This window comes from Canis lupus, chromosome 4 (assembly GCF_011100685.1).
Source record: "Canis lupus familiaris isolate Mischka breed German Shepherd chromosome 4, alternate assembly UU_Cfam_GSD_1.0, whole genome shotgun sequence".
In the NCBI taxonomy this organism is placed as follows: Eukaryota; Metazoa; Chordata; class Mammalia; order Carnivora; family Canidae; genus Canis; species Canis lupus.
The window spans coordinates 71655995-71682490 of NC_049225.1; the positions used below are offsets into that span (position 1 = coordinate 71655995).

Consider the following 26496-nt stretch of genomic DNA (forward strand, 5'->3'; position numbering starts at 1 on the left):
CCCTGTAAATCAAGGAAAACAAAAATGTACCAAAGAACTGGAAAGGAGGTTTCTGAGTTCTCTTAAATTGTGCCCAAAGATTTCTAATTCTAATTTTGAAAAAGGAAAGGAAGGATATTGGTTGAAAGTCACTGAGTATATACACCATGCACATTTATTAGATTCTTTGGCATAATATTTGTGCTTTGGATTCTTCCAATTAGAATGATTTACTCTACTGCATCAAATAAAGTTATAACTTTGATCTTAATTTTAGCCATCCCATAACCTCATTAAAAGCATCATATCATTTATTGTCATTATTCAGTGTGCTTTCATGACTATGGGGTAAGTAAGTAATCCAACTAGTTGTTCTTCTAGGTGTTCACTTCATTACTTTATCCATTTATTGGTTAGGCCAGAAACATATTATGTCTGTGGTCAGCCCTCTACCTCCAGCCCAAACTCTGATCTAAATCCATAAGTCTAAGGCCTTGAAAATGAGAAAAATTCCAAGTAGACCCAGAAAATATCATTTATTAAGTTATTCAAAGGTTGTGTGTATCTAAAGGAGATCATCATAGAAACTGCTTTGCAGAAAACTGCTTGGTAGAATGGATCAATCAACATGTCAATAATTCTTTACTGAAGCGCAACACCATTCTCAGGACTGAGGTCCACACTGACTGGGAATACTGTTGGAAAACAGGGAGTCACTCACTCTTCATTATGAACTTTTTTCCATTTTGCTTTGCTTCATTTTTTAAATTATACAGACATGGCCAGAATTTGAACCTTGCTTCACCTGGCTCAAACCATGAATACTAACTGCTTTAATTGGGAAGATGTGCCAGATCCCAGATCCTTGTTGTCTATCTGCCTCTACTCCAAGAAAAGGCTGTGCTTCCTTACAGTGAGTGAGTGGCCCAACACAATTTGGCAATGACTTTCCTGCATTTTCTGGCAGGGAATATGGAAAATAATATATATGGAAAATGTGTGTGTGTGTGTGTGTGTGTGTGTGTCTATAATGAGTTTTTTTCCTAAGTGACTTTTCTATCTTTGAGCTTTCAAGATAAAGAGGTGCTAACCATCCCAGCTCTATTGATTTGCTGGGTTCTGGATTCCTCTACAAACTGGGGCTTCAAGGCCTATCTCCAACAAACTTTTTGTTGTTTTTTGGCCAATGTGGCTCAAAGCAACAAAATGAATAGGAACATGTCCTTGAAAGAGGAATTTGCTCCTTTACTCTTAATTCTACAATTGTTGAGAATAAGGGTGTGGTGAATAGACACTAAAGAAAGTTTGGCCTAAAAATGAGAAAACAGAGAGAAGGAAATACAATACTGATCTGGAAGTGGATTTAAATGAGGATTAGCAGCTGTCCCATCTCCTTTGGTAAAAGGGCTTAACTAACAGCAAGAGGAATTGAAGATAAAATTTAGGAAAAACTTCCTGACCCTTTTAAGTCCTGGCAATGTTTTACCAAAAAGGATTACCCAGTGTATTTCTAGATCTTTTTTTTAATGTGAAGTTATTTTTGTAAATTTAGTGATTTGTTATTCATTCTAAGTTGTAGAAGTTTTAGACTTTTATATTTTTCTTCATTACTGAAGCAACGCAGGTTTACTGTAGAAAAAAAAATGTGGAAAATACTGATAAGCCACAAGAAAAAAATATCTATAATTCCACCACCCAGATAAACACTGTTATTATCATTCTGGGGCATGGCTTTGTAGACATTTTTCTCAGGAGACTGGTAAAGTAAATACTGGTAGAGTTATAAAATGCCATTATTAAGAATGATACATACATGACCCACCCACCTTGGGCCTTGGCCTCCATATTCATCCAAAATCTGCTCTTTGGTTTCATCTCTTGTTTTGGCCTTGACAAGTGAAAGAGCTGAGTGCCAGCTTCATCACCATCTGGCAGCTCTGAACTCCATGCATGTTCAGTAATGTTATGGTACAACAGACTACCATCACAGCTAGTTGGTAATAATGTCAGTAACTTGAAGAAGACATTTATCAGATTTCAAGTTGATAACTGAATATTCACCTAAAAATACACATAAGCATTTCAGATGTAACCTGGAAGGAAAATCTCTATATGTGCTTTATATATTGAAATTCTAATACCTGGAGTACAATTATTGCAATTGTGTATACATACATACATACACACACAGCAGTAAAATGTTATAATTAAAAATTATTAATGCTATTGGTTTTATGTATTAAAATGATTATCAAGGGGTGCCTAGTGGCTCAGTCAGTTAAGTGTCTGACCCTTAATCTCAGCTCAGGTCTTAAATCTCAGGGTCATGAGTTCAAGCCCCAAATAAATATAAAATAAAAATAAAATAAAATGATTATTGAAGACTTTCAAAAGGTTAAATAAGGAGATAGTTTACAAATATTGAACTATTAATATAGAATAAACTAATACAAATATTAGTAAATAATGAATGAGAACTTAGGAAGATCATGATATCCTCTCTGAACCAAAACATATTAATAAAAATTCAAATAATAATATAAAGCAGACTAATATTCAGGTATTTAATTTTATTTGGCATGAATTTTTTAAGAAAAAGTGCTATTTTGGAATCCTTCATCTTTTTTTTAAAGGTGAATTAAAACAATTATGTAAACCCTGACACCTTAAAATTTCACAATGAGAAGTTCCTAAATCATGGACCACACATCCATAATAAACCAACAAACCGTCTTTTTCAGACATAAGAATATAAATCACATAGCAAGTTGTTAGAGAAAAATGGGCCCATATGATGCATTTTGTTTTCATTAATCCAGTTTCATAATTATAAACTTCATAAGAATTATCTAAGAAGGCAATTCTTTATAGTCTTTGAGCTTACAGAAGTTATCATTTTAAGTAAAAAATTTATTGAAATTATTGCTATAACTACCAGTCCCTAAAGGCAGACAAAGATTTTTGAGATTTGCCAAAGTGATGAATCTTGGATAAAAAGTCTTTTTAGAAAACACAGTTGAAACTTTTACCTGAACGATACTCTGCTGTGCACAATGGCTGGTGACATTAAATGTGCCAGTTGAAAGCTGCCCTCTCTTTAGTATAAAAATGTGCAGAATAGCAGCTGAAAGAACTGTCCAGCAGTTGCCAGCTATGAGAAACTACTATAATGTTCCTAGAGTATAATACATTTTGAATTTTTGACTATTAAATATTAAAAATAAAGAATAATTTAAACATTTGCATACAATCTCAGGTTTTGTATAGTCCAAAAATTCTCTCAATGACTGTGATATTGAACTATAGCCTCTGCCTCATCAGAATATTTTCATACTTGACCATTTGCTATTTAGAACTGTAATCAGTGTGTCCCGAACATGTAAGTATTACATGTTTGAGACAGAGAGATGTGTGTCTGTTAGGATGTTTTTAATTGCATGAAACAGGCATCCCTACACAAATTGGGTTTGAAAAAGTGAACATAGAGGGCATGTGGGTAGTTCAGTCAGTTGGGCATCAACTTGATTTCAGCTCAGGTCTTGATCTCTTTTTTTTTTTTTTTAAAGATTTTATTGATTTATTCATGATAGAGAGAGAGAGAGAGAGAGAGGCAGAGACACAGGCAGAGGGAAAAGCGGCTCCATGCAGGGAGCCCAACGCGTGACTCGATCCTGGGACTCCAGGACCGCGCCCTGGGCCAAAGGCAGACATTAAACTGCTGAGCCTCCCAGGGATCCCTCAGGTCTTGATCTCAAGGTTGTGAGACTGAGCTCTGTGTTGGGCTCTGTACCAAGTGTGGAGCCTGCTTAACATTCTCTCTCTCCCTCTCCTTCTGACCCTCCCCCACCCTCTCCCTCCCTCCGAAAAGAAAAAAAAAAAAGTGGCCATGGGAAGAGAAATTACTGGGATTACTGGGTCACTTACCTGAAGAGTCTGAGCTGATACATAATATTGCTTCAGACAGAGCTTTACCCAGGGCTCAAAGATGTGAAGAGAACCTAGTTTTTCTCTCACCATTTCCCATCTCTACTTCTTAGCTCCTTTAGCTCCTTCTTGTTTCCCTCCTAATGATGCAAAGATGACTGCCAACAGTCCCTGAAGCCACTTGCTTCTACATTAGCAAACAGATAAGAAGCAAGTCAGTTTGTCCAAAGAGTTCTCAGGAAAAGTCATGAAGTACACCTAGATGTACTAAATGCTAAATGTATGCTTACATGATGTGTTGTTCACCTCTGCAGCATCACTGTGGTCAGGAGAATACCACATGATTATTTGTTTAAATCAACCAGCTTCTACCCTGGAAGTGGGAAAAGGTCAAACCAAAGTGGTAGTTTACAAAGGAGTCGAGAGATGTCATAACCAAGAATTAGGAGAAACTGATATTGACCAGCAAACAATAGGTGCTAACCTCAAAATGCTTTCCACTGTTAAAATATGATTATAAATGGTTATTATATATAAAGCATGATCCCAGTTTTGATGTATAGATTTCTGTGCAAACATCTTCTGGCTTCATTTACTTAATAAATTGTTTCTTTTTTGGTTTTATAACTATATCATTTCACTATTAGAATCAATACTTCAGCACAACTGTACATATTCTTGCATGTGTATATTAGAATAATTCCTAAAAATTCAATTAAGTAAAAAAAAATACACGTTACAGTTTTTACACATCTTGCCAAATTGCTTTCCCCAAAAGTGAAACTTCTAGCAGCAATGTACCACAATGCCAGCTTCCCATAACCTGCCTCACCAACAAATAATTCAAGAGACAAAAATAACATCTCATTGTTGAAATATCTAACCTTTTGAAAGATGAAATTATTCTGATATCAGTTACCTAATGATATTTTTTATCTATTAATATTTAATTAGCTGTCTACTAATATCCTGGCTCATTTCTCAATTGGCTGATTATCTTGACATATTAAAAATAGTAAACTCTGTCATATGTTATAATTTTTTCCTCATTTGTCATTTTATTTTGTTTTAGTTTATGGCAGGGTTTAGTTGTTTGCTGCTTTTCTATACAGAAGTTCTACATTTTGACATAATCAAAATTACAGTATATTTAAGATTGCTGTCTTAAATGTCCTTTTGAGAAATAACCTTCCTCATCCCAATTACTTCAATTTTTAATTATATTTTCTTCTAGCACATTTACTGTTTCATATTTTACCTTTAAATCTTTAAATCAGGGATGCCTGGGTGGCTCAGTGGTTGAATATCTGCCTTTGGCTCAGGATGTGATCCCAGAGTTCTGGGATCGAGTCCCACATCGGGCTCCCTGCATGGAGTCTGCTTCTCCCCCTGCCTGTGTCTCTGCCTCTCTCTGTGTCTCTCATGAATAAATAAATAAAATCTTTTTAAAAAATCTTTAATTCATCTAGAATTTATTTTGTTGTATGAAATAAGGTCAGGCTATAACCTTACTTTTTCTAAATGGCTAAACAGGATTCCTAATGTAGATGTTATATAGACTGGTGATTAAGAAGGCTGGTTTTGAAGCTAGACCACTGGGTTCATGACCTTCGAAAGTTAGGCATCTTTTCTATATCCTATCTATAAAGCAAGATTAAAATAATGGTACCTTCTTCACAGAATGGTTTCAACCATAAAATGTGTTAAGCACATAAAGAACTAGAAACACTGCCCAGAGCACAGCAAATGTTAGACATTGCTGTTACTACTTTTTACTGAAAGATCTATCATTTCTCCTCTTGAGATATTACCTTTGTGCAGTACTAAATATTTATCTATATGTGGGTTTGTTTCTAGAATTTTTTGTTTTCTTCTATTGGCTAGTCTGTTTACTTTTCCCTCTCTGCCGATTTTTAAAGGATTCATGTCAATATTTCTGAAATCAGCAGAAAGAACTTGGGGCTTCTTCAGATGGCTTGGTATCTTGTCCTTATTAGAACCATGAGTCATTTCTTTCTATGTGTCATGTTAACTTTGCACAAGTCAGCTCTATGCATACCATTTTGTGCTTAATTAGCTTATTTAGTCTCAGTTCTTCCATTCACTAGCTATGTAACTTGGGCAAGTAACTTGGGCAACTGAACTCTGTCTCAGTTGCTTCATCCGTAAAGTGGGGATAATAATAGTTATGATCTTGGGGCACCCAGGTGGCTCAGTGATTGAATGTCCGCCCTTGGCTAAGGGCATGATCCCAGGGTCCTGGGATCAAGTCTCACTTCGGACTCTCAGTGGCAAACCTGCCTCTCCCTCTATCTGCCCCTTCCCATATCTCTGCCTCTTTCTCTGTGTCCCTCATGAATAAATAAATAAAATCTTTTTAAAAAATAGTTATGATCTCATAGGGCTTCTGTGAGGATTAAATGAGATGATGCATGTAAAGCTTATAGTAAACATAGCAATCCCTAAATAATTGTTAGTTATTAATTTATTTTATTATTATTTTTATATCATAAGACGCAAAAGTCTCTCCTTCATTAAAGGGCCTGGCAAGTACTGACATAAGTAATCAAGATATAAGGATACGGAGAAAAGAAGTCCATTGGCATTTTTCAAGTAAAGTTATATTTTTTCCAAGTTAATATATAATTAAAAGCATCCCAAATAGTATCTTGTACCTAGTAGGTACTCAAAAAAATTGCTGAACTGGTAAATATAAAGAAATCATATTGTTTTCTGTCTGTGCAGTGTTAAGGATTTCATGTGAAATGAATATTGAGAAAGAAAAACTTCACTAAAAATGTTACTCAAAAATATAAATTAAAAAAATACTAATATTCTTGTTCAAGCTCCTAGTACAACTTTTTTTTTGTGCGTGCGTGTGTGTGTGCACAGACTTATACACACAATTCACAAATAGGCATTTCTTGACATTTTAAGCCATTCCAGTTTGGCTCAATTCCAGTTAATCATAATAAAATGTCAAGAAACTAAGTATTAAAGATACAATCTGGTCCTTCTTGAACTTATTTACTTGTTCTTTAAAAAAAAAAAAAAAGATATATCAGGAAGCATCTGACTGCTTCCTTTCTTTCAGCAGACACAGTTTCCTTGTTTTACTTGGGCAGGGTCTTTTACCATGTGTGAAAAGATGGAGAGGAAGAGGATCACAAATATGAGAGGTGTGGCCATATGTGCTATTTTCCCCTGAGGTTTAAAGTGTTTAGGCAAGGCTATGGTGAAAGACACTTGTGAGTCTCCAACTCTGAGTCATCTTGGGGGTGCCAGTAGCATCTGAGATGCGATGCCAAAGAATTATTAGGAACCAAAACATTAAAATCACTCCCATGTGAGTGTGAAACTCAATCTTCTTGACTTTTGAAGGAGAAATGTTTCCTTTACAATTCCACCATTTTCAATGCCAGTAATTGCACACTGGATCAAAAGACTGATGAGGAGTAGAATTGGAAACCTAGAGATAATTTAAGAATAGCTTAGGTAACTAGACCCAGTCTTTGAAGAACAACTCTATGGAGGAGGTCTTAAATGATCTTAAGTCTTGACCACAATTCCTTAGACACCACCACAGAATAAGACAACACCACTTATGTTTACATGGTACCTAAAAATTCAGCTATGTCAGTTTGAGTTGATTTTTACAGCCATTTTCACAAATGATTTGAGTCACTAATTAGTTGGCAAATGTTCAATTCCTATCCACTCTAGTTATCTAGGTCAAGAGAAATAAACCTGTCAATGCAGCCAGCAAAAAAAAAAAAAAAAAAAAAAAAAATTTAGAGAATTTCTTTACTGCTCTGTGAGACATGTTCCTTTGCTATAGTGAGTCAAATAACATACTTATCATAATCAATTCAGTATTTAAAGTAGATGTACTTCCTACTTAATATGTAACCTATGTTTGAAGTTTGATTTAAGACAAACTCCTGATGTCCAAGGGCCTTATACTAAAGATTTTTTTAAATAAACAAAAATAGAGAGATGATTATGATGGAGATAGATAGAACGAACATAGGAACCATGTAAAGAACATGTCCCAGGTTAAAAAAGTAAAATATATAATTTTATCCATATTCATTAATTTGTTATTCATTCATTCCACACATTGTATTAAATGCCAGTCACTGTTCTATGCATTGAGGATGAAACAGCGATCCAGAAGACAAGTATTTTTCTCTGTCCCCCCTGGAGCTTCTAGTCTAATGAAGGATATTGCCAATAATTCAATAACCTCACAAGCAAATAGATTCATTAGGCCAAGTAACTGCAAATGGATGAAAAACAGACAGGAGGATCTGAGAAAACGAAAAAGCCAGGGATATCAGGGAAGTCGTCTCTGAGGAGTGATAGTCGAGGTGATCTCTGAAAGGCGAAAAGAATAGCAATGACTAGGTTAAAATAGGAAAGAAGGATAGCTCAGGTAGAGGGATCACCATGAGCAAAGGCTATACAGCAGGCAAAAGTGAAGACAGAGGGCAGACATTAAAAAGAAAACCAGTGGAACATTAAGAAACAGTGGGTAGGTTGCAAGATTGAGCTGGAAAGTCCATGCTCAGTTGTTTTGTCTGTACTTTAAGAGCCATGGGAATCCATTGAAAGAATCTAAGCAGGAGAGTGATGGTCAGATTTGTATTTCAATAACAATTAGTTTGGATATATGTATGGAGATTGGCTTAGAGGGAGCCCCAAGAGGTTGCAGGAAAACCAGCTAGAATATCAGGAATAAGCTAATGCTGTTATCTGGCAATGATGGTAATTTTTTTTAAAGATTATTTATTTATTTATTTATTCATAGAGACACAGAGAGAGAGAGGGGCAGAGGCACAGGCAGAGGGAGAAGCAGGCTCCATGCAGGGAGCCTGACGTGGGACTCGATCCAGGGTCCCCAGGATCACACCCCGGGCTGCAGGTGGTGCTAAACCGCTGTGCCACCAGGGCTGCCCCAATGATGGTAACTTAGATCAAGATGGTACCAGTGGAGACAGATAAGTAAACACCACCTGGATTTAAATTAGATTTGAAGAAGGAAAGGGGCATATGAAATAAGCTTATGCAGTAAAACTAACTGCTAAGAAGGGAAGGTTAAAACAACAGCAATACTTTACAAGGCCAAATACTGCTCATGACTCAGGCAACCGGCATTCTAAATCTAAATAAGTCTAAATCCAGAATTGTGACTACTTTATGTTGCTCTGAGGTCTTACACTTGCCTCCCAGAGCTAATCCAAGAAAACACTCCAAGAAGGGAGGGAAGTTCTACTTCTGGTTAAGGTATAGAGAGGCATAATAACTATCACTTCCCTCATGACAAAAGAAAATAACAGATAGACTAAAAATTATATTTTTCTTTAAAACCATTAAAGACTTTAGACTAGACATACATACATACATACAAGTCTAAATAAACTAATTCCAGAGAGGGACATGCTATTCAAAGAAGAGCACAAAATGGGCAGCCAGGGTGGCTCAGCGGTTTAGCGCTGCCTTCCGCCCAGGGCCTGATCCTAGAGATCTGGGATCGAGTCCCACGTCAGGCTCCCTGCATGGAGCCCGCTTCTCCCTCTGCCTGTGTCTGTGTCTCTGCCTCTCTCTCTCTCTCTCTCCCGAATAAACAAATAAAATCTTTAAAAACAACAACAACAACAAAGAAGAGCCCAAAATGGTGATTACTTTCATACTAGGGATAAACTGCCTAGCTTGAGTACAGGCAGGTAGAAAAGTAGGCTTGACATAGACAAAATGAGTTTGTTGGAATGAAAAGAAATCAATGGAACTTTTAACATGTGGGCTAGCCTGAAATAGTGGAATCTGAAACACAAAAATGTATCTTCCAAACAGCAATCCTACCTCATGGGAATTCTGCTGAGTCAGGAGCAGTTGGAGCAGAGCTGGGAGGTAGAGAGAGATTTCCCAGTCCCTTGTGGTACTTAGGTTCCAGGTTAAATCTGGAGGTAAAATTAAACCAAGACTGTAGCCAAACCCTCTTCTTGTTCAAATCTTTTTTTTTAAGACTTTATTTATTTATTCATGAGAGACATAGAGAGAGAGGCAGAGACATAGGCAGAGAGAGAAGCAGGCTCCCCATGGGGAGCCTGATACCGGACTTGATCCCAGACTCCAGGATCACGACCTGAGCCAAAGGCAGGTGGTCAAGCACTGAGCCACCCAGGCATCCCTCTAGTTCAAATCTTGATCAGCCCTCTACACATGAAGCAAGAAGTTGGGAGTTAGGCTGAAAGGCTAAGAGAAATTTCCATAATCTCATTGGTAAGAGGTAAACTAAAACTAATCAAACTTGTATCTCAGTTCCAGTTCAGCTAAACTCATGATAGGAACTGGATAAAAATTCCCTTCCCAAGCATTTGGACAGAAGAAAGGAAAAGCCAAGTCTGGGAAAAACAAAACAAAAATATGCGATCTTGCTTTAGTCACTATTGTTCTTTTATGCAAAATGTCTGATATATAGTAAAAAATTAAGAAACATATAAATAAGAAAAAAAAATGTGTCCAAAATAAAAAAAGAAAATAGACAATAGGGGAAGACCCACTGATGACCACATACTACAATAAGTCAATAAGGTCTCTAAAATAACTATTTAAAATGTGTTAAAGAATTATGCTAAATTAAAGACAGACAAAGATGAGTGAACAAAAAGGAATTTCATCAGAGAAACTAAAGCTCTAAAGAAGATCAAAAGTAAAATTCTAGGATAGAAAAATATGGTATCTGAAGCAAAGAATGTAATAAATAAGCTTAAAAGCAGATTGAAACAACAGAAAAATCAGTAAACTCTAAGGTAAGTCAACAGAAAATAGCCAAAATACAAAAAGAAAAAATAATTAAAATACTAATAAACACAGCATCAGAGATACATAGGTTAGTATCAAAGGGTAACTGGAACTCTCAGAGTATATTCTCTTTCAAAATAGAATTCAATTATTAGTTGATAATAAATTGGTAATCTCAAACATTTAGAAATTAAGCTATGCACTTCTAAAAAATCTGTGGGTCAAAGAAAAAATGAAATAGAATTTATAAAATATTTTTTACTGAATGATAATAAAAACACAAAGGTCAAAATATGTGAGATGTAGCCAAAGCAGTGCTTAGAGGAAAAGTGATAGTTTCAAATGCATGTATCATTTTATCACTATGATAAAAATGTTAAGAAACTTTCCTGGGGTTGGCTGACCATAAACATAAATTGCTAAAGGAGGACTCTCTCAGGTTTTGTAAAAATGTATCTCTTGAAGAATCCTGAAAAAAAGAAATGATTTTTTTTTTTTTACCTATTTTTATACTTGTGATTTTCTTTTTTTTTTTAATTTATTTTTTATTGGTGTTCAATTTACTAACATACAGAATAACCCCCAGTACCCATCACCCATTCACTCCCACCCCCCGCCCTTCTCCTCTTCCACCATCCCTAGTTCGTTTCCCAGAGTTAGCAGTCTTTACGTTCTGTCTCCCTTTCTGATATTTCCCACACATTTCTTCTCCCTTCCCTTATATTCCCTTTCACTATTATTTATATTCCCCAAATGAATGAGAACATATAATGTTTGTCCTTCTCCGACTGACTTACTTCACTCAGCATAATACCCTCCAGTTCCATCCACGTTGAAGCAAATGGTGGGTATTTGTCATTTCTAATAGCTGAGTAATATTCCATTGTATACATAAACCACATCTTCTTTATCCATTCATCTTTCGTTGGACACCGAGGCTCCTTCCACAGTTTGGCTATCGTGGCCATTGCTGCTATAAACATCGGGGTGCAGGTGTCCCGGCGTTTCATTGCATTTGTATCTTTGGGGTAAATCCCCAACAGTGCAATTGCTGAGTCGTAGGGCAGGTCTATTTTTAACTGTTTGAGGAACCTCCACACAGTTTTCCAGAGTGGCTGCACCAGTTCACATTCCCACCAACAGTGTAAGAGGGTTCCCTTTTCTCCGCATCCTCTCCAACATTTGTGGTTTCCTGCCTTGCTAATTTTCCCCATTCTCACTGGTGTGAGGTGGTATCTCATTGTGGTTTTGATTTGTATTTCCCTGATGGCAAGTGATGCAGAGCATTTTCTCATACGCATGTTGGCCATGTCTATGTCTTCCTCTGTGAGATTTCTGTTCATGTCTTTTGCCCATTTCATGATTGGATTGTTTGTTTCTTTGCTGTTGAATTTAATAAGTTCTTTATAGATCTTGGAAACTAGCCCTTTATCTGATATGTCATTTGCAAATATCTTCTCCCATTCTGTAGGTTGTCTTTGAGTTTTGTTGACTGTATCCTTTGCTGTGCAAAAGCTTCTTATCTTGATGAAGTCCCAATAGTTCATTTTTGCTTTTGTTTCTTTTGCCTTCGTGGATGTATCTTGCAAGAAGTTACTATGGACGAGTTCAAAAAGGGTGTTGCCTGTGTTCTTCTCTAGGATTTTGATGGAATCTTGTCTCACATTTAGATCTTTCATCCATTTTGAGTTTATCTTTGTGTATGGTGAAAGAGAGTGGTCTAGTTTCATTCTTCTGCATGTGGATGTCCAATTTTCCCAGCACCATTTATTGAAGAGACTGTCTTTCTTCCAATGGATAGTCATTCCTCCTTTATCGAATATTAGTTGACCATAAAGTTCAGGGTCCACTTCTGGATTCTCTATTCTGTTCCACTGATCTATGCGTCTGTTTTTGTGCCAGTACCACACTGTCTTGATGACCACAGCTTTGTAGTACAACCTGAAATCTGGCATTGTGATGCCCCCAGATATGGTTTTCTTTTTTAAAATTCCCCTGGCTATTCGGGGTCTTTTCTGATTCCACACAAATCTTAAAATAATTTGTTCTAACTCTCTGAAGAAAGTCCATGGTATTTTGATAGGGATTGCATTAAACGTGTATATTGCCCTGGGTAACATTGACATTTTCACAATATTAATTCTGCCAATCCATGAGCATGGAATATTTTTCCATCTCTTTGTGTCTTCCTCAATTTCTTTCAGAAGTGTTCTATAGTTTTGAGGGTATAGATCCTTTACATCTTTGGTTAGGTTTATTCCTAGGTATCTTATGCTTTTGGGTGCAATTGTAAATGGGATTGACTCCTTAATTTCTCTTTCTTCAGTCTCATTGTTAGTGTATAGAAATGCCATTGATTTCTGGGCATTGATTTTGTATCCTGCCACGCTACCGAATTGCTGTATGAGTTCTAGCAATCTTGGGGTGGAGACTTTTGGGTTTTCTATGTAGAGTATCATGTCATCGGCAAAGAGGGAGAGTTTGACTTCTTCTTTGCCAATTTGAATGCCTTTAATGTCTTTTTGTTGTCTGATTGCTGAGGCTAGGACTTCCAGTACTATGTTGAACAGCAGTGGTGAGAGTGGACATCCCTGTCTTGTTCCTGATCTTAGGGGAAAGGCTCCCAGTGCTTCCCCATTGAGAATGATATTTGCTGTGGGCTTTTCATAGATGGCTTTTAAGATGTCGAGGAATGTTCTCTCTATCCCTACACTCTGAAGAGTTTTGATCAGGAATGGATGCTGTATTTTGTCAAATGCTTTCTCTGCATCTAATGAGAGGATCATATGGTTCTCGGTTTTTCTCTTGCTGATATGATGAATCACATTGATTGTTTTACGGGTGTTGAACCAGCCTTGTGTCCCAGGGATAAATCCTACTTGGTCATGGTGAATAATTTTCTTAATGTACTGTTGGATCCTATTGGCCAGTATCTTGTTGAGAATTTTTGCATCCATGTTCATCAGGGATATTGGTCTGTAATTCTCCTTTTTGGTGGGGTCTTTGTCTGGTTTTGGAATTAAGGTGATGCTGGCCTCATAGAACGAATTTGGAAGTACTCCATCTCTTTCTATCTTTCCAAACAGCTTTAGGAGAATAGGTATGGTTTCTTCTTTAAACGTTTGATAAAATTCCCCAGGGAAGCCATCTGGCCCTGGACTCTTGTGTCTTGGGAGGTTTTTGATGACTGCTTCAATTTCCTCCCTGGTTATTGGCCTGTTAAGGTTTTCTATTTCTTCCTGTTCCAGTTTTGGTAGTTTGTGGCTTTCCAGGAATGCGTCCATTTCTCCTAGATTGCCTAATTTATTGGCGTATAGCTGTTCATAATATGTTTTTAAAATCGTTTGTATTTCCTTGGTGTTGGTAGTGATCTCTCCTTTCTCATTCATGATTTTATTAATTTGAGTCTTCTCTCTCTTCTTTTTAATAAGGCTGGCTAATGGTTTATCTATCTTATTAATTCTTTCAAAGAACCAACTCCTGGTTCTGTTGATCTGTTCCACAGTTCTTCTGGTCTCGATTTCGTTGAGTTCTGCTCGAATCTTTATTAACTCCCTTCTTCTCTTGGGTGTAGGATCTACTTGCTGTTTTTTCTCTAGCTCCTTTATGTGTAAGGTTAGCTTTTGTATTTGAGTCCTTTCCAGTTTTTGAATGGATGCTTGTATTGTGATGTATTTCCCCCTTAGGACTGCTTTTGCTGCATCCCAAAGATTTTGGATGGTTGTATCTTCATTCTCATTAGTTTCCATGAATGTTTTTAACTCTTCCTTAATTTCCTGGTTGACCCTTTCATCTTTTAGCAGGATGGTCCTTAACCTCCACGTGTTTGAGGTCCTTCCAAACTTCTTGTTGTGATTTAGTTCTAATTTCAAGGCATTATGGTCTGAGAATATGCAGGGGACGATCCCAATCTTTTGGTATCGGTTCAGACCCGATTTGTGACCCAATATGTGGTCTATTCTGGAGAAAGTTCCATGTGCACTTGAGAAGAATGTGTATTCAGTTGAGTTTGGATGTAAAGTTCTGTAGATATCTGTGAAATCCATCTGGTCCAGTGTATCATTTAAAGCTCTCGTTTCTTTGGAGATGTTGTGCTTAGAAGACCTATCGAGTATAGAAAGAGCTAGATTGAAGTCACCAAGTATAAGTGTATTATTATCTAAGTATTTCTTCACTTTGGTTAATAATTGATTTATATATTTGGCAGCTCCCACATTCGGGGCATATATATTGAGGATTGTTAAGTCCTCTTGTTGAATAGATCCTTTAAGTATGATATAGTGTCCCTCTTCATCTCTCACTACAGTCTTCGGGGTAAATTTTAGTTTATCTGATATAAGGAAGGCTACTCCTGCTTTCTTTTGAGGACCATTCGAATGGTAAATGGTTCTCCAACCTTTTATTTTCAGGCTGTAGGTGTCCTTGTGTCTAAAATGAGTCTCTTGTAGACAGCAAATAGATGGGTCCTGCTTTTTTATCCAGTCTGAAACCCTGAGCCCTTTGATGGGGTCATTAAGCCCGTTCACATTCACATTCAGAGTTACTATTGAGAGATATGAATTTAGTGTCATCATGATAACTATTCAGTCCTTGTTTTTGTGGAATGTTCCACTGAACTTCTTCTTAAAGGGGAATTTTAAGAGTCCCCCTTAAAATTTCTTGCAGAGCTGGTTTGGAGGTCACATATTCTTTTAGTTGCTGCCTGTCTTGGAAGCTCTTTATCTCTCCTTCCATTCTGAATGAGAGCCTTGCTGGATAAAGTATTCTTGGTTGCATGTTCTTCTCATTTAGGACCCTGAATATATCCTGCCAGCCCTTTCTGGCCTGCCAGGTCTCTGTGGAGAGGTCTGCTGTTACCCTAATACTCCTCCCCATAAAAGTCAGGGATTTCTTGTCTCTTGCTGCTTTAAGGATCTTCTCTTTATCTTTGGAATTTGCAAGCTTCACTATTAAATGTCGAGGTGTTGAACGGTTTTTATTGATTTTAGGGGGGGATCTCTCTATTTCCTGGATCTGAATGCCTGTTTCCCTTCCCAGGTTAGGAAAGTTTTCAGCTAGAATTTGTTCAAATACATATTCTGGCCCTCTGGCCCTTTCGGCACCCTCGGGAACACCAATTAAACATAGGTTTTTCTTCCTCAGGCTGTCGTTTATTTCCCTTATTCTATCTTCATGGTCTTTTAATTGTTTGTCTCTTTTTTCCTCAGTTTCCCTCTTTGCTATCAACTTGTCTTCTAGGTCACTCACTCGTTCTTCCACCTCGTTAACCCTCGTCGTTAGGACTTCTAGTTTGGATTGCATCTCATTCAATTGATTTTTAATTTCTGCCTGATTAGCTCTAAATTCTGCAGTCATGAAGTCTCTTGAGTCCTTTATGCTTTTTTCTAGAGCCACCAGTAGCTGTATAATAGTGCTTCTGAATTGGTTTTCTGACATTGAATTGTAATCCAGATTTTGTAACTCTGTGGGAGAGAGGACTGTTTCTGATTCTTTCTTTTGAGGTGAGGTTTTCCTTCTAGTCATTTTGCTCAGTGCAGAGTGGCCAAAAGTAAGTTGTACTTGATAGAAGCGCGAACTCTTCTCACTGTAGCATTCCAGGTGTTCTCTCTTTAATTCTCAGGCCGAATTCATAGATTTTCAGGATAATTTGAAGGTTTTCTAGGTAATTTGGTGGAGACAGGTGATTTGGAGACCCTACTCTTCTGCCATCTTGCCCCTCCCTTCAAAAAGAAATGATTTGAAACAAAGAATAAAAGGCATAAAGATTGGGACACCTGGGTGGCTCAGTGGTTGAATGTCTGCCCTTAGATCAGGTTGTGATCCTGGAATCCTAGGATCAAGTCCCTCTGCCTATGTCTCTGGCTCTCTCTGTGTCTCTCATAAATAAATAAATAAAATAAAATAAAAAAGGCATAAGGATTGATGAGGAAGAAATAAACTATCTATGTTTCTGACAATATAATTACATATATAGAAAATCCAAAGGAATCAACAAACAAAAACTACTTAGGGTTACTGAATGAATTTCCAAGGTCACAGTATACAATGGCAATATATAAAAATCAATTAATTGTATGGGAAAAGACAGCCTCTGCAACAAATGGTGCTGGGAAAACTAGACACTTACCTGCAAAAAAATGAAACTGGACCACTTTCTTATATCACACACAAGGATAAACTCAAAATGGATTAAAGACCTAAATATGAGACCTGAAACCATAAAAGAAACCATTAAAGTGAAAAAAGGCAAGCTACTGACTATGAGAACATATTTACAATACATGGATATATAAACAGATTCATTTCTAGGATATATAAAGAAGTTCTATAAATCAGTAACTTAAAAAATAAGCAAATTAAAAAGAAGGGAAAGATGCAAATGGAAATCCTCCAACAGAATGTACAGAGTACCCAACAAGCACATGAAAAGCTGTTTAACATCATAGGTTATCAGGAAAATATAAGTTGAAGCCATAATGCGATACCACTATCTAGCTAAAATTAGATCGACCATATCAAGTTTTGGTGAGGATGTGAAGTAGCTAGAATTCTCACACATTACTTATGGAAGCATAAACATATCATCACTTTGGAAAACAATCTGACAGGTTTTTAGAAAGTTCAACATATCCTACCTTATGATGTCATTCCACTCCTAGAAATATATTTAAGAGAAATGAAAGCATATGCCTACAAAAAGACTTGTATACAAATGTCCATAGAAGCTTCATTCATAAGTGCTAAAAACTGTCAACAAACCAGATGTCCATCCAAAAGAATAAGTCAACTGTAGTATATTTAATACAGTGGATTTCTAGTCAGCACTAAAAAAAAAAAAAAAAAGAACTAAAGATACTTGTGACAATTTAGATGAATACACTGAATAACAGAAGCTAAAGGCAAAAGAATATATGCCATCTTATTTCACTTATATTAAGACCAAGTACAGACCAAATTAATATATGAAGATAGAAATCAGAACAGGGTTTGCCTCTGGGGGAATGAGGGAATGGACTAGAAAGTGGCATCCAACACCTTTCAGGAAAATGAAAATTAATGGTTAGGAAGGAGTACATACATTTATCAAAACTCATTAAACTGTACACTTAGATCTGGGCACTTTGCTGTGTGTGAAGTATTTCCTCGATAAAGGAAAGAGGGAAAAGAAAACAATCCTGAAAGCAAAAACACTTAACCGTATGAAAAAAACACAAATACACTTAAATGTAGGCTTCATTCTGTATCCAGATTACCAAATTTCTTATAAAAACATGACTTCACATGGGGCACCCGGGTGCTCAGTCGATTAAGCATCTGCCTTTGGCTCAGGTCATGATCTCGGGGTCCTGGGATCGAACCCTACGTCAGGCTCCCCGCTCAGTGGCAAGCCTGCTTCTTCCTCTCCTTTTGCCACACCCCTCTCCCCACTCATGCGTGCACTCTCTCTCTCTCACACACAAATAAGTAAATAAAATCTTTTTTAAAAATACAAAATACTGTGACTTCACAATGCAAGGAAGTACAAAAAAGTAATATAAAACCAAGCAAATATCAAAGTTTACTTTGAAAACAGACACACGTAGAACAGGATTCTTCAAGAGATAGAACAGGTTTTACAAAACCTGAGAGATTCCTCCTTTAGCAATCTATTTTTATGGTCAGCAAACCCCAGGAAAGTTTCTTAACATTTTTATCATAGTGAAATCTAGTTCCAGTGATTAGCCTCAAACATAATGAGTAGCAACTGATGGAAACAGTTGGGCTCTGGAGCCAGGCAAACCTAAATTCAAAGGAGTGTCAAAGTACTAAAGCCAAAGTACAAAAGTACAAAGTACAAAATAGCCAAAGTACAAAAAGAAAAAAGAATTAAGATACTAAACACAGTGTCAGAGACACTAAGTTAGTTTTAAAGGGTAATTGGAACTCTCAGTATATTCTCTTTCAAAACAGAATTCAATTATTAGTTGATAATAAACTGATAACTAGAAAAACCCTCAAATATATAAATATATTTATCCTCAAAACTGATAACTAGAAAAATCCTCTATGCCTGAGTTGCTCTGTGACTTGGACTAGAATCTCTGCTTTTCTGGGCCCCAATTTCTTCATCAGTAAAATGGAGAGAGGTTTGCTCTGAACTTTAAAGTTCAGAAGATAACAGATAGGAAGCACTTAGTGCCTGGCACATAGACAACTCTCATAACCAGTGGCTGCAATTATTACTAATGGGGAACATTATGCTACCTGAGAAAAGGTAGCAGAAGTAGGTGGGAGCTGAAGTTTTTAAAGAGAGGTGTTTATTTTGCTGAGCAACCAACCAAGCCCTGTGTCACCTTGGCTGAATGTCTGAACCTCAGATGGTATTTTTTATACTAATGAAACCACCATATCCTGTCTCATTTTATGACCCCAGAGGTCTGATTCTGGGTTGGCCCCTTAGCACCCACAAAATAAACAACCATACAAACAACAGGGCTCAGAATGGCTACCTGGGTTTTCCATACTGTGGACAAAGTTCAATATACAGGTTTTTTTTTTTTTTTTTTTTTTTTAAGATTTTATTTATTTATTCATGAGAGACACACAGAGAGAGGCAGAGACATAGGCAGAGAGAGAAGCAGGCTCCATGCAGGGAGCCTGATGTGGGACTCTTATCCCAGGTCTTCAGGATCACGCCCTGAGCTGAAGGCAGGCACTTTAGCCACTGAGCCACTCAGGGATCCTGATACACAGTTTTTAAGGATAATAGAAACTGCCACCAGGTGACTTCCAATCCCATTCCCTAAAAAGAACATAATTATAGGAATAGCAGACTTTCAGATCACTTTTCTAAACATGAGTTTAATACCTCAGGGTTTTCCCATATCAAGATCCTATCTGTACAGCCTACCTACTCTGTTCCTTTGGAAACAAGCATATCTGCTTCCTTAGTTTGCCTGTAGAATTTGAAGATAATCCCAGTATAGATTATATATTCTCTGGGTCCAAAATAGGATTTCTGTGGCTTCACACTATTGTCATCATATCACATCAGAGAATCTCAGAATTGCAAGGGATCTCTTTGGAAACCACACCACCTTCTTCATAGCTCCACCTACTGAGAATTTGTGGTCAGCTCTATCATTTCCATTGTCTTGAACTTCATTACCTTGAAAGCCTGCTTAATTCATGGATGGTGAGCTCAAATTGGAGAGTTCTCTTTATTCTAATGAAAGAAAATCTTCCCTTCATATACTCTCTCAGGATTACTTACCCACCCTTGGAAGAAAAACAGGATTGATGCACTTCCTCTTCACATGGTAGGTCTTTCCCCACTTTTGGAGTGGCCAGCAACTTCCCTGACCACAGCATCCAAACCAAGATGTTCCTTATTGTTATCTACTTATACCTTTGCTGTTTCCTTCAAAGTGCTTATAAAAATTTGCTATTGTTTTCTGTCTTTTTTATAAGAGAACGTTAGCTCTCAGAAGGGCCACATTGCGCTTAGTTATGGCTATACTGCCAGCACCTGACATTGAACCTGGCACATCATGGGTACTCCATGGACACTGGATATGTGAGTATATATCTTTAGACATTTTTAAATAGCTCATACTCTCTCCTTAGCTTTCTGTGACCTGACCATATATTTTTATTCCTTCTGAGAGTTTTCAAAGTGCAAAGCCCAGAGAGGAAGAAGGTAACAAATCCCTGTAAAGGAGACTGGCATAAAGAATTGAGAAGTGGTGAGGTTGTAGAACTGGCCAAAGTATGTGCTTTGCCCAAAGGCACTCAATTTCAAGAAATTTTTAACCACTGGATTACTGAGCATAACATGTCTGTGGCTGGATTGGGCCTGCAGGCCACCATTTTATAAACCCTCTTTCAACTCCTTTCTTGAATGTGATTTGCAGACCCTTCATCTCCCTCCCTTGGAATATTCCAGTATGTCAGTATCTCTCTTGAAGTTTAATTGACCAGGAAGTCACAGCACATGGGGCCCAGTGCACATGGGACTGTTAACCTTCTGTGGTCTGGATAGTAAACCACTCTCAGAGCAGCCCAGGAGGCCTGAGGTCTCTGAGCAGATGTCCCACATTACTGTTGGCTCCAACTGAGTTTGTAGTCAATATGTCTTTTTTTGCCATGAGCTGCTGACAAGCCACTTAATGATAATAATATTTATGCAACAGCCCAAACAAAGGTCTCTGGCCTTGAAGAATTTAGACCATATACACTTCTTGATGATGTTTCCTTTCTGCACAAGTCCTGACAAGGAGAACAGGATTCCCCAATCACTCTGATCTAACCCAGACAGATGAGGCCCAAACAACCAATTGAATCACAAAAGAATAATCCAGTCAGTTGCTCTTCCTGACCAAGGTAATTAAACTAGACCAATAGACCTGGTTGCATTTTAATATCACCTCTGGCCTCATTACTGGGGATTCTGACTGAGTCTGCATCACCAGGAGCCTATACCGACAACAAATTCCCTAGATGATGTGGCACATCTAAGAGCCCACATCTGGGGTCCACTGTCTAGCTTAACAGTATCAGTATCACTCACAAATTCTCAAAACTCTAGAAGTGAGGCCCTCTCAGAGACAGACACATCCTAAAATTTGAGAGCCACCTGTCTAGATCAGGGTTGATGAACTGTTTTACTAAAGAGCAAATATTTTAGGCTTCGTGGGGTGAGAGGCAAAATTGAAGGCATTATGTTGGTACTTACATATAACTGTTTTAAATGTAGCCATTTGTTATAGGTTAAATTGTGTCCCACTCCCTCCCCTTCTCCAGAGAAGATATATTGATGTCCTAATCTCTAGCACCTCAGAATGTGGCCTTGTTTGGAAAAAGGATCTTTGAGAGATAGTCATGTTAAGATGATATTATTAGGCTGGTGTCCTTATAGAAAGAGGAAATGTGGACATTGAGAGAAACACAGGAGAACGTTATCTACAAACCAAGGAATGCCTGAGGCTTACCACAAGCTAGGAGTAAGGCATAGAACATGTCCTCCCTCATAGCCCTGAGGAGGAAACAACCCTGATGACATCCTGATTTTGGACTTAGCCTCCATAAATGTGAGAAAATAAATCTGGGTTTAAGTCACTCAGTTTGTGGTACTTTCTACGCAACCCTAGAAAATGTATCACCATTTAAAATATAAAAACAATTCTTAGACCAAGGGCCATATAAAAACCAGAAGCCAGATATGGCCCATGGACCATACCTAGAATATGCCCCACCATGATGATGATGGCTTAACAGCCTGGAAATCAACACATTGTTCATAATCTCATAGTAGACCCAGTCTCACATCCCTAAATTCAACTCAAATACTACCTCTTTGGAGAGGTTTTCCCTAATCTCTATAATGTTAACCATGTACTTCAAGGATCTTGCCAGCCTTGCTCACTGCTACATCCTTAGAACCTGACATATTTCAACTTCCAGTAAATATTAAATGAATGAGCGAATTTAAGACAGATAATCACAAAGCACAGTTTTCAGAGAAGCAATTTAAATCCACGGGGTATCACTGATTGTCTGAAATAACACAGCAGAAAACCCAGGATTAAAATCCTCTTGTCTAGACTTCAAAACTTACAGTCTTTTCATTGTACCACTCCATCTCTTAAACATACCTAAGCCTGTCCTGGAACACTGGCATTTAGGATACAATACATTATCCATATTTTTATGTAAGAGGTTCCCAAACAAAAAGGGATGTTGGGAACTTAAGTGTGATTGACACCTGGCCATTAAGCGACCACTGGCAGGCTGAGGAGGAGATACCCCAGAACATTTACTGAGAAAAAAACTCTGTGGTAGATATTTGCCAGGGCTACCTAGCTCCCATTCCCTTATTAACCACACCTCGATTTCATTTTGGAAATCAGTTCTTTTCCAGTGTGTAGCCAAGGCAGGAGATAATTCGTAGAGCCTGCCTTCCAACTACAAAGAAAATGACCAATCCATACAATATCTGCCCAAGGATACAGTCAGGGACCTGTACGTGGTCTAAGCTCACCTGATTGGACACTGTCTCCCAGACTTTTTAACTCCCAAATAACATGGGGCACAGTATATTAGTTATTGATTGCTGTATAGCAAATAGCCACAAATTTAGCATCTTAAATTGATGTGCATTTGTTCATTATTCTGTAGGTCAGAATTCAGGGATGTCGTGCTTGTGTTCTTCACTCATGGTCTGTGATGGCTAATTTTATATGTCAACTTGATTGGCCTAAGGGATGCCCACATAAATGGTAAAGTATTATTTCTGGGTGTGTCTGCGAGGGTGTTTCTGAAAAAGATTAGCAGCTGAATCAGTAAGGAAAAGAGATGGCCCTCACCAATCTGGGAAGGCATGATCCAACTGTGGGCCTAAATAAAACAAAAAGGTGGTGGAGGAAGGGCAAATCTGCTCTCTCTTAGGCTGGGACATCCATCTTCTCCTGCCTTTGGACATAAGCGCTCCTGGTTCTTGGCCCTTCATACTTGGACCAGCATTTATACTATTAGCTTTCTGATTCTCAGGCCTCAGGACTTAGACAGTATTATTTCCTGGTTCTCTAGCTTGTAGACGGTAGCTCATAGGACTTCTCAGCCCCCATAATCATGCAAGACAATTCCTATAATAAACCTTCTCTTATATATACCTACATATACATCCTATTGATTGTTTCTCTGGAGAACTCTGACACAAAATCTCACAAGATGCTGTGTACCCATCTGACACCTCTTCCAAGCTCATTCTTGTTATTAGAATTCAGTTCCTTGCAGTTGCAGGACTGAGTTTCTTGTTTCCTTTTTAGCTGTTGGCAGGGGGTCACTTTCAGCTCCTTGCAGCTGTTTTGTGGTCCCTCCATCTTCAAAGCCAGCAATGGCACATAGCACCCTTCTGATGCTTTGAATCTCTCTACTTCCTGTTCTGCCTTCCTCTTCTGCTTTAAAGAGCTCACATGATTAGATCAGGCCCATCCCAATCATCTCCACATGTTAAGGTCGACTGATTTGGACTTTATACCCAGAAAATCCTTTCACACGATACCTAGATTCATATTCTACAGTAACAGGGGACAGGAATCTTGGGTCCTCTACAGAATTCTGCCTACCTAGAGGTGATCTTCATTGCAACAGGCAACAGTGGTGGTCATGTCCCAGCCACTTGGTTCCTGCTGGGAGACAGAGACATTGCTATGTGTGTCTTACGTCCTGCTTCTTCGGTCTGTGGTGCTTCCTTGGTTCTTATCATTCCCAAGCTTAGTCTCCTAGCCTGTCATCAAATCTGGTAATTCATAATATAAATAAATAAACCTCTATTTACCTGGTATCATCCCAAACTGCTTTCTGTTGGACTCAAGAAACCTGTCTCAAGCTCCAGATGATGCCCAGCAATCCACCACAAAACAGGGATTCTTACAGAAGGGGAAGTGTGGTAGGGCAGGGAAAACCCACAGGCGGCTTTATCAAACCACATACCTCCATCCCCATAAATCTGACATGCTGGTTTAAAATACTGGAGCTCTATTAAACCACAGGAAAGCAATGACTTTTTAATTTTTTAAATATGGAACACTTCACAGATCTGTGTATCAGCCTTGCACGAGGGTCATGCCAATCTTGTAATCTTTCATTTAAACAAAAGTAGTTAGTGGTCTATACGGTAAAAATAAATTAACTGGTCAGGCTGCACAAAATCATGTTCTAATTTTTTTTTAAGATTGGGCTAGACAGAAGCTGAAATTAAACAATCTGACACTAGTTAAAAGGTGAAATACCTATCAAAAAAATCTTTTGACCCCACATAGTTGTTATCCTAATTTTAAATTCATGTTTTCCTAAACCAAACAAATTCTTCTCAAAGAAAGACTCAGCCAGATAACACATGCCTTGAGGTTCAGGCTTTGTACCTGAGCTTGTGGGCAAGGTCACCTTTAAATATAAAACCTAACGTGCGCAGGGTTCCTAGGGCGGCTTTGATGGAAGCCTTCGTGTAACAATATAGCCCTTTTCAGTTTATAGTTTCCGCCCCCCCAGGATTTCTGTGTTCTCTGGGGTGAAAAGACTTGGTCAATTCATTTGAATCTGATCATAAGAGCCCAGTCTGTTGCCTTCCAAACTTAGGTTTTTCTGATCCCCGACAAATCCGAAAAGTATAACTGCCCCAGACTAGACAGGGTTATTGGCCTAGGTACCAGTGCCTCAGCAGTCCAGACTGCAGAGAAAAGGGCAGACGAAGCCACCCCCTCTCTCCCTGAACCTTGATTTTGTTTATAGACGGCAGCATTTATGTGGAAAAATGTGTTTGCGCCAGCCTCCTTGAGCAGTACTGGGGCAGCTCTTTCCTCCTTTGTTGAACTGAGCTTGGAAAAAGCCCCTCAGAGTGAGGAATGGCTGGCACTGGCCAGAACATGCTGTATATTTCCACAGCCTACTCCAATATAAACAGACCAAGCTTATTAGTTCATGAAGAGCCAGGAGCTCCCCTGCTCGGGGAAGACAAATGCCACATCCAGGGAAATCAGGGAAGAGATCAAGCACACATTTTGTGCACATCTGTCTCTGCTCCCTGCTCATACGTATCTAGGGTTCTCACTTTCCTTGCATAGCTTCAGGCCCCTAGAGTGTGTTGCTTAACATTTAGCTCCAGGATAAGGTGTTCTGTGCCTTCCAGGCATCCTTGGTTTTTTAGGAGCAGGCAGGAAAAGTGAAGGAGACATTCCCTACTTTGAACTCTTGACTAATGAATGCAAAGGGCACCTGAACAGCACAGAGATGTAGCATTCAGAGTCTGGAGTCTGATGGCCAGATTTGAATTTAGCTACACACCCATATTGGCCAGGAAAAGTCCTATATTTAACATCAGACCCCAAATCTCAGAGACTAAACAAAACACAGGTTTACTGCTCACTTCATGTCACTCTACAATGCGTTTTTGGCCAAGAGGCTCTGCTCCATGCAGGGACTCAGGCTCACTGTATCCATGTCTTCATCCAGAGCCCTGGAGTTAGCAAGTCAGGGAAGAGCGATTATGGTCTGAGTATGTGTCTCACTTTCACCCACTAGCCAGGGACCAGCACTCAGTTACAGTTTCACCCATCTGCAGGGGAGGTTGGAAATACAGTGTAGCTGTGTGCCCTCAGGCAAATGAAAAATGGTTTGGTAAACAATTACCTGGTCTCTGCCATAGCTGCTTAAGAAAATTTCTGTGTTAAATGTTTTAACTTCTTTCCCTGTTAATTGGGTTATTAGTCAGGATCCTTCAGAGAAACCAAATGTGTGTATGTTAGTGTGTTTGTGTGTGTGTGTGATACACATAGAGATGGAGAGAATGAATAACTAAGAAATTGGCTCACATGACTATTAAAGCTGGCAAGTCCAAAATCAACAGATCTGCAGATCTGTAGGCAAGAGTTTATCTAGGCTTGAGTTTGAGTTTGGGGACAGTCTGGAGGCAAAATTTCTCCTTCAACTGATTGGACGAGGCCCATCACATTATGGCCCATCACTCTGCTTCATAGTCTACTGATTTAAATTTAACCTCATCCAAAAAGTACCTAGAAAGCAATTATCTAGACTAGTGTGACTAAATATCTGGGTACCATAGCCCAGCAAGTTAATACATTACCATGAACCATTATTATAATGGGTATGATAAATTAGTATTACAAAGCACCCAGGACCATGTCTGGCACCTAGAAAGGTCTCTGTGAACATTAGTTTACCATAACTACTGTTGTTATATTATCATTACTGCTGATACATGAGGCCTGAACATAGCACCATAGCACTACC

At 38.3% G+C, this 26496-nt stretch overlaps 1 long non-coding RNA gene across 4 annotated transcripts in view; it reads right to left on the reverse strand.

Moving 5' to 3' along the window:
• Window positions 1–359: 359 nt before the first annotated feature.
• Window positions 360–26496, reverse strand: part of LOC111095630 — a 116969-nt gene continuing 90832 nt past the window's right edge. For 3 of the 4 annotated variants that reach the window (XR_005358562.1, XR_005358559.1, XR_005358560.1), the window contains 3 exons: window positions 3904–4090; window positions 1806–2040; window positions 360–674 (listed from right to left, as the gene is read on the reverse strand). This is a non-coding gene — a long non-coding RNA (uncharacterized LOC111095630). Of the gene's footprint in view, window positions 675–1805; window positions 2041–3903; window positions 4091–4193; window positions 4699–26496 lie in introns of those variants that run through there. The other variant, XR_005358561.1, reaches the window with a different exon arrangement.